Source organism: Danio rerio, chromosome 1, assembly GCF_052040795.2.
Source record: "Danio rerio strain M-AB ecotype USA chromosome 1, GRCz13ab, whole genome shotgun sequence".
NCBI lineage: Eukaryota > Metazoa > Chordata > Actinopteri > Cypriniformes > Danionidae > Danio > Danio rerio.
This window is the reverse complement of record NC_141021.1, coordinates 39,865,001-39,875,000: the sequence shown is the minus strand read 5'-3', so window position 1 is coordinate 39,875,000 and position 10,000 is coordinate 39,865,001. Positions and strand designations below refer to the sequence as shown.

Genomic DNA, 10,000 nt, shown 5'->3' with positions numbered 1-10,000 from the left:
TGATAGAAAGAGATTCAGCCTGTCTGCAGAGGGAAATGACATCCATGACCCCTGAACATGGAGTCTGTGATGGGCTCATTATCATGCCGAGAGCAGGAAAGCTCTAGAACGGAGAAAATGCAGCGGTTCCCCTGATCACGTCATTGAGTCCCACTGAGGGATGAAGTCCAGACTAATGAAGAGTAATGAACAAGGCCAGGCATCTCACCTGGACCACCGCTTTACCAGGGGAGGAAGCGTGTGCAGTGACATCTCTGCAAGAATCCCAGATGACACGGCCTTGATCACATTAGAGGCAATAATGGCTGCACATTTTATCTCTTTTTCTGACACACATACTAATGAGTAAAGCGATATTAAAGAGGAAAGTTCACCAGAAAAGGAAAAGTGTCATTTACTCTCCTTCACAGCGTAACGAAAAAACCTTTCTTTTTAATTTGGAGAACTGCCAGCCTGACCTCAAGATTTAATGTAACATTTTTAGTACTGTCACACTTGTGACTAATTATTACAAGTTCATATGAAAATTTTGATTTTCAAAAGGGGGCATACTCCAATGCAACACACGCAGCGATCTCAGATCAGTTCATCCAGATATCCGCGAACTTGTTTGAAGAACCAAACTAGTCAGAGATCAGTTATCAAGATTAAAAGGTCAAGGATCTGCCAAATCACCCTAGATCATTTAAGCAAAGTACAAAGAACGAACCCCAGGTGTGTTTGACACATGGCATACAGTATGACTATCATAAGGGGAACTACACCATTAAATAATAATAAATGAATCACTGGACTACTTTTCTTTCAAATATCCAATGCTTGCAGAAAGCAAAACGGGTATGCTAGTGTAACTCAGAGGGAATCTTTTGTACAGTATGACAGTTTAGAGTGTGAACCTTTTTATAAACTCTCTATGCAAATATGGTTGGGAAAAAGTCTCTTCCTCTGTTGGCTTTAAATGTTACTACTATGCCTTCAATACTGAAAGGATGTTTCTTATTGGAGTGCAGAGAGGGTGAATGGGAGATTGGCGAATAACTGACAGAGAGGTGACATTAAATTTTTCCTCATAGGCTTTACATAACGACAACATTTGACAAAAAGTTGTTGTTACTTAGAGAGATTTAATCGATAATGTTCAAAGTATTGTAGTTTTTGTATTATCTATATGTTTGTCTTTTTATACATATTTTTTTATTGTTATATACAGTTTCTCTATTTACTGCTCTATATTCATATTTTATCTGTTAATACTAGGGATGTAACGGTATCAGAATTTCACGGTACGGTAATACCTCGGTATGAATGGCACGGTACGGTATTTATTGAATCATTTACAGGAAAAACAAAACTTATGAAAATACTTCAAAAAAAGTGCCAAAAGTGTCAATGACATACAAATTAGCCTTCTATCTGTAAGCTTTGAAACAGGAACTTCAATTTTAATAACAAAAAACTATTAAACCATGTAAAAAAATAAAGTTTCAATGTAGTATTGTTGAAAACTCATCACATTCGACATTTAATCACTCACTCACTTAGATAGAGATGGGTTTTAAGGAAAATTATCATATAACTATAATCTGGTAAAAGCTGGTATCTCTGGGTATTTACAATGTCCCCTGCAACAGAAAAAAACCCTCTCATTTGGGACTGAGGTTTCTGGGACAGAGATATGACTTGGCCCAGGTTGACAGCAGTGGGTGACGTTGCAGTGGGCGTGCATTGTCTTTCCCCCACTTGAGAGGACAAGCCATAAGTGAGATAGAGGTCTCTTTGCGGTACAAGTCAATGTCTGCATCAATCTGAACAGTGTGCTGTGTTTCTTCAGTCCCCATGACTCTTATTAGTCGTATTCCCCAACTTGCAAGCACGTGCACACATAGGGCTCAACCTGTGCAGTGCACATGCCCTTTTTAGTCTTGGATAGAAAATGCCCTTCCAAAATGATCAAAAGTGCCCCCGCGACGCAACACACCCTCCGTCCTGCCCTTCAGTAGGTGTGCGACAACACCGCTCGAGTATGCGCGCTCAACCCCCCCTCCCCGCTTTACAGTATGCGCGCGACAACACAGCTGATTAGAACGCGCGCAACAACACCGCTATTCAGTACGCGATCGGCGACAAAACCTGCTTTGGGTTCGATCATTTCCAGCTCTTTTTCATCCCCGCTACTAGAAGCACACTCCATTTTCGCATTACTGGATCTGTAGCGACAACAAACCGCAAAGGATGATGGCCACGCCTGGGCTGATAGGAATTGTAGTTTTCGCTACCTCCCGTTCGCTTCATTCGCCTGAGCAAATTTTCTCAGAAGACCTATAGTTTTACCGAGTCATGCGACTACGGTAATATCGAAAAAAAATTGCTATTGCGGTATGACGTTATTTACAATAACGTTACATCCCTAGTTAATACTCATTATTTTTGATAGTTTTAGTTTATTTTTTGGAATCTTTTTCTGCCTTATATTGCAAGTATAAGTATTATAGTTACCTTTATTTACCAGCTTGAAATAAAAATAGAATTGTCAATTTAATTCTAAAGTCAAGGTAATGCTAGAAGCAAACAATACTTTTATTAATAGTGTGATAATCTTATTACCAGAACCCTGTGCTCCGCCCTAATAGAACTTGGGAGATGCAATTCTTGAGAGGGTAGCTTAACATTTGCTTGTCAACAAAGTCACCGTCTAGCCATCAAATTAGATCTGACATCTTTGTAAATGATATTATCATTGAAAATAAATCACCTTTAACAATAATGATTCGGCTTAAATTAGTTGACAGTACGCCGCTGGATAAAATCCTGTTAACATGGAAAAGAAACGAAAACAAAAGGGTCTTTCAAAAGACCTTGTCAATAACCATCCCACACTTTTGTTGCGCACAGCTGTGAAACAGTTTTGTTGCCAAACAGCAACAAGCCCCATTACAACACAGTGAACAGTTTATAACACTTTCAGAACTCACGAAAACCACGTAAAACTCAAGTGTGTTTTTTTATATTAATGGCCCTAGAAAAATGCTCATCTTTATTGAGCCGGCTACACTCAACATTGAAGCATGAAGTAATGCAGTTCCTTCCTCCCGAACGCCACACCCAGCCCGGAAATATCTACATCCCATTACTTTTACTACCTCATAATCAAGGCAGCTGACACTGTCATTACTCAACTTAATGTGTCTGTCATCAAATCAGACAATCGCAAATGCTGCATTGTGAATCCAAGCCCTTGTCATAACAGCGGGAGGAAGTTAAATCAGCAGCGTTTGACGCAATGATAACAGGTTAATACAAAAATCTCCTTATGTGAGCTTTGTTCCTCCCTCGTGACTTCAGCAAAAGGATACAGTTTTTCATCCAAGAGCTTGTGAAGATAAGAGAATAATACTGTGTGCAGTAAATTTGCCCCTAATTCAAAACACTTTTAGCAATGCTGAAATTTATGGCACATTTAGACAACTGCCCTTCACACGACCTCAATGTGAAATGTAAACTGATCCAAATTCTTTGTCTTTTAAAGATAAAAAGGCCTTCAAGGACATTCGGCTATGGCTGTAAATAAAGCGAGACCTGCATCTGCTAATTAATACTCTTTACCCTTGAAATGATTAGACAAGATCAAGCATGAGAATGCAAAACACTGCAGCAGCATTGAAACTTTGAATATGTATAAGCTTCCTGCATCTTCTCATTCTGTGGGCCAGGCTTCATGTCATCATTTTTTTTTTCTTGAATATTTATTCTCAGTTTATCATTATCATCTAATAAAATGTCAGCATATCACAGAAGCGAGATAAATGACGCATTGTTCTTTGACCTTGTCACAGTTTAAACCGTCTCTCTTTTTAACAGGGCCTTTTTTGATGCAGTAATCAAAGCAAAATGATTTAAATTGGTTTTTGAAGCATGTCTTATATATCATTTCATGGATTTACCATTATTTCAGTACCTGGACCGTAAGTGAGTTTTGCACTCAGTTTCGCATCTAGGCCCATCACGCTGAGAAACTCACCTGTCGATATCTGATTATGTGCTGCGAGACGTCGGCAGGCCTGCTTTGAAGTTTAAGAGCATTGATTGGCTGTGCTGTAAAACTCGGTTAGGAGATGTATTTTCGATTGGAGATGAACCTGGGAGTTCTTTTCCAGCGGGGCTCTGGAGGATCCGCGTGCTGTCCTCTCTCTTATCTATGCACATGCAGGCGGCTGCAGGATCGATTCAGGCAGCGAGTACTGTATGGCTTTATCCCCAGCTTTCATCTCCTGCAGTGGACCCTCGGTTCAAAACCGGTTTGACAGTGGTAAGATCTGAAGCTGAACTTGACTGAGTGGCAGGCATCGCTCAGATTTATCCACCTCTCAAAATCATATTTGATTGGGCCGAGGGCAGGACAGTCCTGGAGGCTGGAGTATTCTGGAAAAGAAATGAAATGACAGCTGGCTTCAAAATATGACATGCATTGATCACAAAAATATGACAGTGAATGCAAAAGTATTCTTTTGAACAGGATATTATACTAGTTAAATGACATTTTTTGGATAAAAGTAAAAGAGCATAATAAAAAAGCTATTTATTTATGCAATGGTATACAGATATTTCCTAATAATAAGTATATTTTAAAGTTAAAAGCTAAAAAAATATATAGGTTATGTCCCAAAAATAAGTGACATCTCAAATATATTTTTAAAAATATATCTAAAAGGGTTTTAATCAATTTTTGTAATTAAAGAGCCCGTATTATGTGTTTTTGAAAATCACCTTACATGCAGTGTGCAACACAGCTTTAAGTGAACAAAAGCATCCAGCTGAGGGTTAAATTTAAAAATACACTTTGTTTTTTAATAAAATATTCAACTCAGAGTTGTTTAAATGATTTGTTGTTCGTCCGGATCTTTTGCCTGTTTGTATCGATGTCGACTCAAAACAATACTAAATATGGACTGCCGGTTCCGATAAAATGTGAACACGCCTTTCTCTTCAGAAGATGCATCACTGAGAGATGGCCAGACATGTGGCTGTGCAGAATAAAGGGGTTGAAGTTCATTTTTACAACAACACCACCATAGCCAACCATGTGCAGTGTTTGTTCCTGTCATTTTTCTGATGATTGATACAATAACCTACCCTGCAGCGCAGGATTCGCCGGCCGTTTGTTATTAAAGGAAAGATCAGCAAAGACTACTAATGCATGGGACTTAGTCGGTAAATGTTAAACAGTTTGTATGGACCAGTTTCTTCTTCCTCCAGATCCTGTATGTGTTTCTCCTTCCTACACAACATGAAGTGTGATTGAAATGGTTGTCTGGTTTTCTGTAGTTTGCAAAATATATAGTAAATTGTGTGTGGTAACTTGTAATCTTGTCTCTGTAATAGATTAGTGCTTGTAATGTATCTCTCAGGTTAAATCTGTATGGGCTATTTCACATATTACATCCAAAATCACGTTGAAAATACAATGCATGCTCTTCCTTTAGCGATTTAAGTGCGTTTTGTGCTTGTGATCTTCATACTGTTTGTTACTTTGGCCACCATAAGCTGTTTCTCACATGTGTGGTGCAGTCAAGTGTCAAAATAGTTTAACTGTTGCCACTCTGTGGATTAACACTGAATGTGTGTCGTTGTTACTTGGGGTTAGCGTTAAGAAAAGAGTATATGCTTGTGTTTAACTGAATTGCTTTAATGCATTCCTGCATTGGGCTTACACATATACTCTGTGCTCTGATTACAGTGTTTCTCTCCATCTCGCGCTAAACGCAGTCAGGCAATCACAACAGACTGGGTCATTGGACCAATCAGCACAGATTAGCTTCACGCTAAGGAGGGGTTTGGAAAAAAAAGAATCACAGAACAAATCATACGGGAGTTGTTGGGATAATTAGGTAAATATAAATGCATATTTTAAGACAATCAAAGTGTTTTTTGATATCAGAGTGTTGTTGAGAGTCAGAGACCCCCAAAACCAAGATATGACCTTTTGTAATGCATAATAGGGGCTCTTTAAATGTTATTTGTTTTTGAATACATCACTGCTACACACTTAAAATGTTTAACATTTTTCTTTACTTAAGCATCACATTCTTGTCCAGAAATAACTTTTTTTTCAGCTGAACTCCAATATAATATATTATTCAGTTACCTTTAGGTCTGGCATTTAGCTCACAGCATTGTACAGTACGTACAGTAAGTCAAAATGAAATGTCCTTTATAAACCTGTTAAGTAAAGACTTAAGGAAAATAAAAAAAAAACTAAATATAATTGATAATCCTATGGAACAGAAATCCAAGAGCAACCAACACTTTATGAGTTGTTCCGAGCTAAAAATTAAGAACACTTTCAGATTGATCATTTTTATTATTGTTCATGTGGCACTTGGGGGAAAAAAAAGTATTATTTGACAAACTCTATTAAAATAACAGCTTAACTTTCCTGTTTTTCCCCGAATTATCACCGCATACCAAAACAGATTGTGAGGCATTCTGAATTGAAAACCTCTGGGAACCTGGTCATTTCAAATCTACATATTCACCAAAGACAAATTAGAGGATGGGAAACAGAGATAATCTCAATGGCCAATCAATTTTACACTGCTGCTGGAACTGCTCGCCAATTCAGAGCTAAACAGAGTAAGGATATACCTGGGGCTAATGGAAAATCTGAATACTCATTAACAGACCTTTCATGTTGACAGACCTTTCATACAACCACATACAGTATTTGCAGTGGAACAGCAGACAACTGTCTTTAGACATTTCTGACTTTCAGTTTTTACTTAACCTAACCTTGCACTGGCTGCTGTTTACACCCGACACATTTTGTGAAATAATGTATACCTCGATGCTCAATTTTTGATTCGCTGTCTCTGTTTCAAAGCATCCAGCAGCAACAAGCAAACATTGCTCTGTTTCACACTTGACAGAATGCATTGCTAACCTGGCTCCAGAGTTAAATCACAGGTGTGAAACGTCCAATGGTTTAAAAGAGCATGCAGTTCTTTCCCAAGAGACCTTTGTTGCCTGTTGGCAATTTCTTTAACAGGACAATGAACCCAGTCAGACAGAAAATATGTAAAGCAATTAGAGATGCTCCGATCAAGATTTTTACAGCCGATACCGAGGACCGATTTCCTGTCATGTGATCAGCCGATACAGAGTACTAATTCTGATGCTTCAAGCTTTATATAACTTTGCCATTACATAAAGCACATTTTTCCGTCTAAGTATGATAGGCCTACTTAAACTGAGATTTCTCCTTAACTAAGAGAATAAGTGAGGGATGTTGCATACAATAAATGGTCTTAGGACCATTTAGCCTGGACATGTCATGGTAAGAGGCAGGAAACAGGTCTATAAAGTATCAATTATTGCAACAAGCATATTACAAGTTTAATATATGTTTACGTGTTTTTTTTTTAGTGAACTGTCAATATAAAACACAGAACTTTCAGGTCTGAATACATGCAAGGCCATATGCTTATTTCACGTGGCCGCCATTTTAAAGAACCAAAGCGAGGCTGAGGTGGGAAGAAACCCTGAAGTATAGGACCAGCACTGTAAACATTGCAGTAACATGCCGTGTACTATAAACCTCCAGCTGTTGCCGAGATTTTAAAATGCAGAAATGATGTAACCATCACTTTAATGTTATTTAGTAAGTTTATTTTAAACAATTAAAAGCAATTTAGCATCAAACAACATCACAATCTCAGTGATGCGCTTAAGTGTCCTCCTGGGCTTCAGTTCATGGCACCAGTTAAACACCGTGAGGACGATTTCCTGCTTCAGTCTATGTAACCCAGTGAGCGATAAAACACTACAGTACTCTGCAGCATGCCCTCGTGCTGTCTGTAATAGTATTGTCCTGGTACTGAAGTTTAAACACGGCTATTTCCCGCTAACATGGAATCGCTGCTGAGCGCAGATATATCGACTGATCTTCAAGGCTGCTTCGCGTTTCAGTATCCGTGTCTCTGTTTGGTTTGCACTCAGCTTACTGCTCTTCACCCAGTGCAAACACAGATACACAGAGACTGAAGCGCGAAGCAGCCTTGCCTAGAAGTTAAGTCGAATCAACAAGAAGACCGCTCCTCTGTCTGTGTTGTGCTCGGTAAACAGCGTTGAACAGATGACCTTCTCGGCCAATCACAATCATTTCTGTTGAACACGTGACCACAATGGCAAATCAGCACTGTTTTAAGAAAGCCATCAACAGTGCCTTTATGTTCGCGGGAAATTTATGTTTTTTTCTTTTAATTCAGTATCGTGACAAGTCTAATATAATGAAAGAATCAGTTTATTAACTCGAGTTTGATAAATAGCATCTAAAACGTCTGTTTGGGAAAGAAAATTAGCTAAAGATTTGCTAACTAGTGCCATTTTCCTTAACTTAGCTGAAAATGAGCTCTGATATCCCTTATTGTATTCACCATTCATTCAGAACCGACCTCCGGGTCACCCGGAAGGCGGTGAAATTATAAAATTGTGTCACTTTCTCTTCGCTGATAAGCTATATAGCCAGTTAAACAACATTCCTATGTAACTCCCAATGATACTTCCGGGTTTCTTACCACCGCAGCCTCGATTTCGCTTTTGAAAATGGCGGCCACGTGAAATCAGTCTATTCCCATAGTTTGCACAACTCCAAATATTGATAGTAGCACAATGACCGCAGCTCTAAAGATCCCCACAGCAGCTCGATCGATCGACAAGAAAGAGGGGATTTGCACCTGAGAAATCTTTACTGATCTATGAATTTAATCTAGCACCTGTAATGTTTAGATCATCACTATGCCTCCCGTAATCTGTTCTCTTACTCATTCTCTCTCATTGCCATGATTTCTGGAGTATTTTATCTAATTTGCAAGCGTAGCAGAGCCCCTATGAATAAGCGGGAGACTGAAAGAACTTCTGGGAGAGGTCATAAAGTTGGACAATAGATAGAGGTGATTACTCCGCTCGCTTCATCAAAACACTGGATATAAAAGTACACTCAAAAAAATTAATTTTTTGCTCGTTCCCAACTACCTATTTAAAATGAGCTAAAACAACAAAAATCTTTATATTTTATTAAGACAACTTAATATTTTATGTTCAATCCACATAAATTTGTTAAAAGTGTTAACTTAATTTGTGTTGGGACAACATGAATGAATTGTGTGGATCCCTGCATTTTTTTTTACAGTGTACGATGGTTGCAACAAAGAGACTATCACTTGCGCGAGTCACACCAATAAACTGTATAAACAGGGTTCTTACAGCATCTGTATGTATTTTAGCTACTGTGACACATGCAAAGATCATCATCACTAAAAGCAATTCTGAAAACAATGAAGTGATAAAACGGCCTGGGTCCTGATCTAAACCTGAATTAGAATTCCTTGGCAACAAAGTTATAAATAAGAAACTCACTACAGTCTGAACTGTGGAAGATAATGAAGAAGAGACCACAGTGAAGTGAGAGAGATCAGAAGTTCTGTGGCCAAAGATGTGATCAAAACATTTTAGTTATAACATTTTGTAATTCACTGATGTTCTCTAATGCTTCACAAAATTATTACTAGCGCACGAGCCTACTAAGTAAACACTTGCTAAAATCCCTATTATTATTATCATTACTATTATTATTATTATTATTTCAGAAATTCAAAGTATTTATAAATTGATGTCATCTGTATATTGGTTTCATCCTCTAATCCGGTACGTCAGAGCATGTAATCCTCCTACCCATAAACACAGTTTAACTTTCAATAAATAGCCCAGCTGACCCAAACCTCAATTAAGGGGCTTGTCAGATTATCATAATCATGATACATTCCACCTGACCCAAACTGCCTCTCTGAATTCATTTCCATCTCATTAACAAAGGCTAATTGCGGGCCCAAATACTGTATAACTGAAGCATGTGGCCACTGATAAACTCAACACTGCGCTCTCACACACTCGGGGGCTGGAGTCCGCCAGAAATGGAGGTCTTTTAAAGGTTGTTCTGAAGATCATA

At 38.4% G+C, this 10,000-nt stretch overlaps 1 protein-coding gene across 3 annotated transcripts in view; it reads right to left on the bottom strand.

Moving 5' to 3' along the window:
- galntl6 (polypeptide N-acetylgalactosaminyltransferase like 6) overlaps window positions 1-10,000 on the bottom strand; it is a 708,600-nt gene that overhangs the window by 593,134 nt on the left and 105,466 nt on the right. For all 3 annotated transcript variants that reach the window (XM_087236265.1, XM_087236264.1, XM_087236267.1), the window contains exon 2: window positions 4,019-4,419. The gene's annotated coding sequence lies outside the window, so the exon portion shown is untranslated. The remainder of the gene's footprint in view (window positions 1-4,018; window positions 4,420-10,000) is intronic.